General features: G+C 39.9%; 1 pseudogene; it reads right to left on the bottom strand.

The window, feature by feature from the left end:
• Positions 1 to 7,578: 7,578 nt before the first annotated feature.
• Positions 7,579 to 7,987, bottom strand: LOC104653526 (annotated as a pseudogene).
• Between the last annotated feature and the right edge of the window lie 347 nt (positions 7,988 to 8,334).

The raw sequence follows: 8,334 nt of genomic DNA, 5'->3' as shown, positions 1-8,334 counted from the left end.
ATTTTTGTATTTTTAGTAGAGACGGAGTTTCTCCATGTTGGTCAGGCTAGTCTCTAACTCCCAACCTCAGGTGATCCGCCCATCTCGGCCTCCGAAAGTACTGGGCTTATAGGCATGAGCCACCGCTCCGGGGCCTAGCCTTATCATTTTTAGATATTGCTTAATAACTTTGATGGATGACTAACCTTTCCACATGTATATCTATCATTTCCCCTCCCCCAGTCATCCCAACATAGCTTTATCACACTTTTTGGAGGAATAAATAGTCAATATTTACATTATAATTGATGTAGGAGTTAAGAAGAAATCACTTAGGCAGATAGTGTACAGAAGCCCTCTCAGTAAGGCTTTTTTTTTTTAATGAGAGGCAGCCCCAAATCATTTTCTAACAGAGTGCCTGTTAGCTGGGCGCGGTGGCTCACGCCTGTAATCCCAACACTTTGGTCGGCGGAGGCAGGCGAATCACCTAAGGTCAGTTCAAGACCAGCCTGGCCAACATGGTGAAACCCCGTCTCCACAAAAACAGAAAAATTAGCTGGGCATGATGGCGGGTGCCTGTAATCCCAGCTACTTGGGAGGCTGAGGCGGGAGAATAGCTTGAACCTGGGAGAAGAGGTTGCAGTGAGCTGAGTTCCAGCCATTGCACTCCAGCCTAGATGACACAGAGAGAGACTCTGTCTCAAAAAAAAAAAAAAAAAAAAAAAAAAAGAGCAGCCTGTAAACTCTAGCTGCGGACATAGACAAGCAAGCTGGGAGCTTGCACAAGTGAATGCCAGCAGGAACTAGGGACCAGACATGTTCAAGATGGTGGCTCCGTCTTCCCTTGTCTTTGTCAGCCACGTGTACAGTAAAGAGCAGACAAGATGGCCCCCATGAACTGAAAAGCTCATTTGCATAATAAGATTAGGGCGGGGGACCAGCCTTCGGGCCTTGTGCTCTGTAAGCGTCATAGCCCTACGTACATCAGACACTGCCTCCTCAAACCGGACTGTAAAATCTGCTGCGTTCCACCAAGTCTCCTTTTTTTTCCAGATCTGTTTCTCTTGCCTCTCTCCTTTCTCCTCTCTCCTGTCTCTGTATCTCAAAGAGCTGCTCTCCTCTCTCCTTTCTTCTATTAAACTTTCCACTCCTTAACCCACCCACATGTGTCCATGTCCTGAATTCTTTCTCCATGTGAGACATCAAACCCCAGGGTATATATCCCAGACAACGTAGCCGTTTCACATGACTATGCACGTATTGTTCACACCTGAGCCATCTGTAGCATTACATATCCATTCTTGTGCAGCCAGAATTCCTAAAATTAATGCTGGCTTCATTTTTAAATTCAACTTTTTTTTTTTCTTTTGACGCAGAGTTTCGCTCTTGTTGCCCAGGTTGGAGTGCAATGACGCGATCTTGCTTCACCGCAACCTCCACCGCCTGGGTTCAAGCGATTCTCCTGCCTCTGCCTCCCGGGTAGCTGGGATTACAGGCATGTGCCACCACGCCCGGTTAATTTTGTATTTTTAGTAGAGACGGGGTTTCCCAAGGTTGGTCAGGCTGGTCTCCAACTCCTGACCTCAGGTGATCCGGCAGCCTCGGCCTCCCAAAGTGCTGGGATTATAGGCGTGAGCCACCGCGCCTGGCCTAAATTCACCTTATTTTTTTACTGTTTATCATTAGTGTGCTTCAAAAGGTTTGACATCTCTACTGAAGACCTTTTAATTATATTTTCCATATGCTCAAGCACATCAATTCCATTTCTATTTTCCTGGAACCCTCTTAGGAGGTCTCCTTCCTTCTGGACCCTGGGCTTGCTGGCCTCTGGTCTGTTGCTCTGCTGTAGTCCCGAGCCTCACCACTCCTGGGTGTTGTATACCCTATACCCTGTTTGGGGGATCTCCTGTCTCTTCTTCTTTGTCGTCTTCTTCTTCTTCTTCTTTGTCTCCTTTTTTAAAAAATTTACTCCTTCCTTTTGATGAAGCATTTCTCTAGCAGTGTCCTAATGAAAGTTACTTGGGAGCGTACTTGGAGCATTTTGTTCTTCAGTGAAAAATTATGCATTGTTTAGAGCATACCTTTCCAAGTTACCTGATTCTGATTATAGAAGCTCAGTGCCTTTCGCTACCTTTGAGCTGTTTTACAACTCTGTAAATTGTGGATAACTGATAGCAATGCAAAATAATTCTTATCTATAGACATACAATAAACAATTCACATCCCTCTACAAAAAATAAAAACAGCTTAATATCTATTTGAAAAGTTTTTTCAAAATTCCTTTATTCCATATAAATTTGTGCTTCTTTGAATTCTCCTTTAAACTGGTTGTAAAATCTTACTGGTTCCCTCATTAACAATGAGTTAAGTAAGATATTTGGCACATGTTCATTTTATATCTGTATGTATGAGAGTCATGATTTTACCTTTTCTGAGTTATTCTTTAACAGAAGTATACATTTCAAGTTACTGTAGTCTGAAAATACCTGCTTTACCTTCATACTTTACTGATAGATTGGCTGGTTATAAAATTATAGGTTAAAAATCAATGCCAAAAAGAACAAAGAAAAAATAAAACCAGTGTCTTTGAATGAGAGATCATCAAAAAGATGAAATTCAGAGTTATCACTTGTGTCAGTGTAAATTACATATTATTCTCCAAAAACGTCATCTTACCAATAACATTCTTTTCCCTAAAACTATAACTCTTTTTTTTTTTTTTTTTTTTTTTGAGACAGAGTCTCACTCTGTCGCCCAGGCTGGAGTGTAGTGGCCGGATCTCAGCTCACTGCAAGCTCTGCCTCCCGGGTTTACGCCATTCTCCTGCCTCAGCCTCCCGAGTAAGCTGGGACTACAAGCGCCTGCCACTTCGCCCGGCTAGTTTTTTGTATTTTTTAGTAGAGACGGGGTTTCACCATGTTAGCCAGGATGGTCTCGATCTCCTGACCTCATGATCTGCCCGTCTCGACCTCCCAAAGTGCTGGGATTACAGGCTTGAGCCACCGCACCCGGCCAAACTATAACTCTTAATATAGAAGGGAAACTTTGTATTTTCTAGCCATGGCAAAAAAAGATTTCACAATGTAAGATCAGAAAAAGAAACAAAATACATGTATAAGTGACATCAGAAAACAAAATTATCAAAAAAAATCAAGAATACTTGGATGCATTAACAATTTTTTTAAGTTCTCAAACCATATCTGAGGTGGTCATATATTGACATCTCTACTGAATTTGGTCTTTCTCATGAGATGTGCTAAGTCAATCCTCATTTAAACAAACAGTATGACCTATAAATAAGAGTATTATGGTTACTGTCTTAATAGAAAGCTTACACACTATTTAATTAGTGAACTGGAGAATTCAAAGGAAAATGAAACACTCAAGTATTATTTCATCTTTCTCATCATTTATTCTGCTCTTTACTCCCTAGGAAGGGGACAATGAATCCACATAGTTCTAAAAATTTTACTCTAACCTGTACCCATCAAAAGAATATGAGATTCAGTCCAGGCGCGGTGCCTCATTCCTGTAATCTGAGCACTTCGGGAGGTCGAGGCGGGTGGATCACCTGAGGTCAGGAGTTCCAGACCAGCCTGACCAACATGGTAAAACCCCGTCTCTACTACAATTACAAAAAACATTAGCTGGGCATGGTGGCAGTCACCTGTAATCCCAGCTACTTGTGAGGCTGAGGCAGGAGAATCGCTTGAACCTGGGAGGCAGAGGTTGCAGTGAGCTGAGATTGAGCCATTGCACTCCAGCCTGGACAACAGAGCAAGGCTCTGTTTCAAAAGAAAAAAAAAAGAGAGAGAGAGAGAATATGAGATTGAAAACAAATTGACCATGTCCTTTCTTGCTTTTTGTATACTTAGCCCCTAGCCAACACTTAACATGTTTATGTATTCCAAACATGTTTAGTTGATGAATGAATAAAAATCTGCTTTTATAAGAATTTTTCGGCAGGGCGCCATGGCTCATGCCTGTAATCCCAGCACTTTGGGAGGCTGCAGTAAGCCAAGATCACGCCACTGCACTCCAGCCTGGGTGACAGAGCAAGACTCCATCTCAAAATAATAATAATAATAATGATAGTAATAATTTTTCTTGAATGTAGATCATAATTGAAATTTTTAAAAATCTAAAAAAAGAGAATTAAAAGTCTTTACTTAGTCTGCATACAAATGTGTATTTGATTACATTTCTTAGGTTAACCAATATAGTTAATAATGTTTGGGATAAGGGAAAAAACTTTTCTATAGGTAAGAGCGTCACTTGATACAGTGGACTGGATCCAGTACACCTCCCACTTCCCCTGCTCCCATGGTTTCTTTAGAGCAGTGTGTCATTATCATTACTACAACTCTTTTTAGTCATTAGTTTATTCACAGAAAACAGAATGAAAAACTTACAAGAGAAAAACAAACAAAACACTCAATCAAGGTCAAATGACTCATCAAATCCCAAAAAAACAAAACAGCATTCTCTTTATACCTTCCATTGGATGAGATGTCTTCTTTCCCATTTTTACCCAACTGCACCTACTTGATTTAATGTTTTTTAAACAGAAGTATCTTCCTCTCAACATATCCATGTATATATTTAAAGCAAAACAATTTTAATCAAATTCACATGCAGATTATATGGGCTCCTGCCAATTCCTCTTATCATAATCGACCAGAACGGTGGTACTGCCATGCTTTATAGAGTTTTAGAATAATTTTCTTTGATGCACATTTCATATAATTATGAAATGATATGGCCTGTTTAAAAATATGTTTTATAAAACCAATTCCCTCCCCTGTCTTATTAACTCTTAGAAGTACTGAACAGTAAAATTTTTGAGAGTTATTTATTGCCCATCGTTTTGGCTTTGAAATTTCCTTTACATTGGAAATTGAACAAAACACTATTAAATTTCACCTGTGTTTCTAAGTAGTTTTACTTCTTATCCCAAATGTATTAAACAAGTACTACAAAATACATATCATCTGTAGTTATCTTTCAAAATGCCTCATCAAAATTAGCAAAGGCAATTCATGTCCAAACAGAAAATAATTCTATGGTAAAACTGAAAAATGCCGATTTTTTTTTAGTTTGTAAATCATCTTTAAAAATTTAAATGTCCGATGGGCATGGTGGCTCACAACTGTAATCCCAGCCCTTTGGGAGGCTGGGGTGGGGTGCAGAGATCACCTGAGGTCACGAGTTAGACACCAGCCTGGCCAACATAGTCTGCTAAAAATACAAAATGGTCCTGTCTTTGCTAAAAATACAAAAATTAGCCAGGCGTGGTGGTGGGTACCTGTAATCCCAGTTACTCGGGAGGCTGAGGCAGGAGAATCGCTTGAGCCCAGGAGGCAGAAGTTGCAGTGAGCCCAAATTACACCATTGCACTGCAGTCTGGGTGACTAGTGAAACTCTGTCTCAAAAAAAAAAAAAAAATAAGAAGAAGAAGAAAGGAAATAAAAACAGATACAGCCTCAGCCTAAACTAACACGTAATGGAGCAGTAGTAATTAAAACAATCTTATCCATACAATTGAACAATATGCACCATTAAGAGGAATGGAATAGGACCACAGTTCCCAAATTTTGTGCCACAGGCATCAGGACATGGCAGTGAATTTACATGAGTGCTATGGGATCCTTTTTTTTTTTTTTTTGAGACAGAGTCTCAGTCTGTCACCCAGGCTGGACTACAGTGGCACGATCTTGGCTTACTACAACCTCCACCTCCTGGGTTCAAGCGATTCTCTTGCCTCAGCCTCCTGAGTAGCTGGGATTACAGGAGCGCACCACCATACCTGGCTAATTTTTGCATTTTTAGTAGAGACAGGGTTTCACCATATTGGTCAGGCTAGTCTCGAACTCCTGATATCAAGTAATCTGCCCACCTCGGCCTCCCAGAATGCTGGGATTACAAGTGTGAGCCACGGCGCCCAGCCATTTTACATTTTTAAAATAAACATTGTGACACTTGACATCTGTTAGGCATTGTGCAAACTACTGTCAAGGTATTTGACAGCTCATACATTAGACTATCCTACATTCTGTTCCATGATGTCATAAACTTGCATGCATGGGGTTTTCAGTGATTGATGTGAAAAAAACAAAAATCAAACGGGAAACACTGGTAGTAGTATGTTTTGTTAGGGATCTTAATTACATATGTAAAACCCCTTCACCTTTGCCACATTCTATTGGTTACAAGCAAGTTCCAGGTTCTACCCACACAAAAACATGCATACCAGGAAGCAAAATCAGGAGGGCTACCTTAGAATTCTGCCTACCACAATGTACAGAGTGTAGAACCTACTGATGACTGAAAATCTGTGAAACACAGCTTTAACCAACCAACTCTCTCTAGACTCCTTTCTTTCTTTCTTTCTTTCTTTCTTTCTTTCTTTCTTTCTTTCTTTCTTTCTTTCTTTCTTTCTTTCTTTCTTTCTTTCTTTCCTTCCTTCCTTCTTTCTTTCATCCATCTATTCATTCATTCATCTGACTTATGTAAAGCACTTAGAGCCAGGCACATAATAAACTGATCATAAGTGTTGACTACCATCATTTTTTTTTTTTTATGTTTTAAGCAACAATTGAAGATTGTCTATGCTCAACGCTAGGTAGTGGAAGGGAATACAAAGAAAAATAAGACTGATCTCTGTTTAAATTCTGGGAGTGAAGTTGGAGGACACCCACATAAACAAGTGATAACAATTCAATAGACTATGCAATATTACAGCTCTGCACCATGTAAGATGGGTGTGCAAAGAAGGAATGCCAATTCTGCACTGTGTCAGTGGTGCCTCCACAGAGCAGAAGACAAGTTAGTGGCATCTTGAAGATACTGCAGTTTGCCTGATAGTCAAGGAAGGGGACATTTCAAACCTATGAACAACATGAAAAATGACAACAGTGTGAAAAAGCAAAATTCAGCCCAGTTTAAGCTTTTCCCTCTGTTCACATAGAATTTGAAAATATTTATACTGCATTGTATTATACCACATAACTGTTTGCAACATTTTGTACTCATTATTTTTCACCAACTCACATGCTCTTTGAAGGAAGTTTTAAAAATATACATATCAACTAAACTTGGTACTTAATAAGTAATTAATGAATGGGGAGATGGATTTCAGATTGAATTGGGAATAATACTATAAGCCACACTAAGAGGTCTGGAATTAATATATTTGTGAAAGGTAGCTGTAAGGTAATGTTAAGAACAAAGACTCTAGAGTCAAACTACCTGGCTCTGCCAAATTACTGATCTTGGGCAAATTATTTAACCTCTCTCTGCCCTGGTTTTTGCATTTGTAAAACTGGAATGAAAAATGCTGCTTCAAAAGGGCTGATGCAAATATTAAATAATATAAAGTACTTAGAAGAATATCTGGCATATATTACATGTTCAATATATGTTTAAAATGATGATAATATGATGAATTGATAGTGTCAGATAAACTATGATGAATTGATAGTGTCAGATAAACAAGAAATCGTGTGTTTAGAAGAAGACCATTTGACTACGGTTTTTTTTTTTTTTTTTTTTGGCAGTTTTTACATTTTTATTTAAATATAAAACGTGCATATGAGCTGTCTACTCATTTTCTTTGCTGCGCAGCCTGGCATTGTGGTTGGTGACTCTGATGGCCAGCTGGGCAGCTCTTTCCACTATGGCTTTGTGGTTCTTGGAGGAAACACTGTGAGTGATCTCAGCACAGTAAGATTTGTTGCACATCAGCAGCACTTTCAGCTCCTTGATGTTGTGGAACAGGAACTTCCAGAAGCCACTGGGCAGCATGTGCTTTGTGGTTTTGGTTCCTGCCATAACCAATGTTGGGCATCAAGATCTGGCCCTTGAACCTTCTATGAACCCCGTTGTCAGTACCTCTGGGTTTCCGCCAGTTAGGCTTCATTTTGACGTATCAGTCAGACTGGTGCCAGATGAACTTCTTGGTTCTCTTTTCGACAATCTTGGGCTTCACAAGGGATCTGAGGGCAAACATGATTCTGAGGAGGAGATGACTGCCACCTCCGTAAGCAGCGCCCAGGTTGGGGTTTTTAAAAATTAACTTATTTATTTTGAGACAAGGTTATGAGACTATATATAGAGAGAGAGATATATATAGATATATATATATATAAATATTTTTTGGAGATGGAGCCTTGCTCTGGACTCCCAGACTGGAGTCATGTGGTGCAACCTTGGCTCACTGCAACCTCGGCCTCCTGGGTTCAAGCAATTCTCCTGTCTCAGCCTCCCGAATAGCTGGGATTACAGGTGCCCACCAGTATGCCCAGCTAATTTTTTTTGTATTTTTAGTAGAGATGGGGTTTCACTATGTTGGCCAGG

This window comes from Rhinopithecus roxellana, chromosome 1, assembly GCF_007565055.1.
Source record: "Rhinopithecus roxellana isolate Shanxi Qingling chromosome 1, ASM756505v1, whole genome shotgun sequence".
In the NCBI taxonomy this organism is placed as follows: domain Eukaryota; kingdom Metazoa; phylum Chordata; class Mammalia; order Primates; family Cercopithecidae; genus Rhinopithecus; species Rhinopithecus roxellana.
Note: the sequence above shows the minus strand (reverse complement) of the source record. Positions and strands in the feature narration are given on the sequence as shown.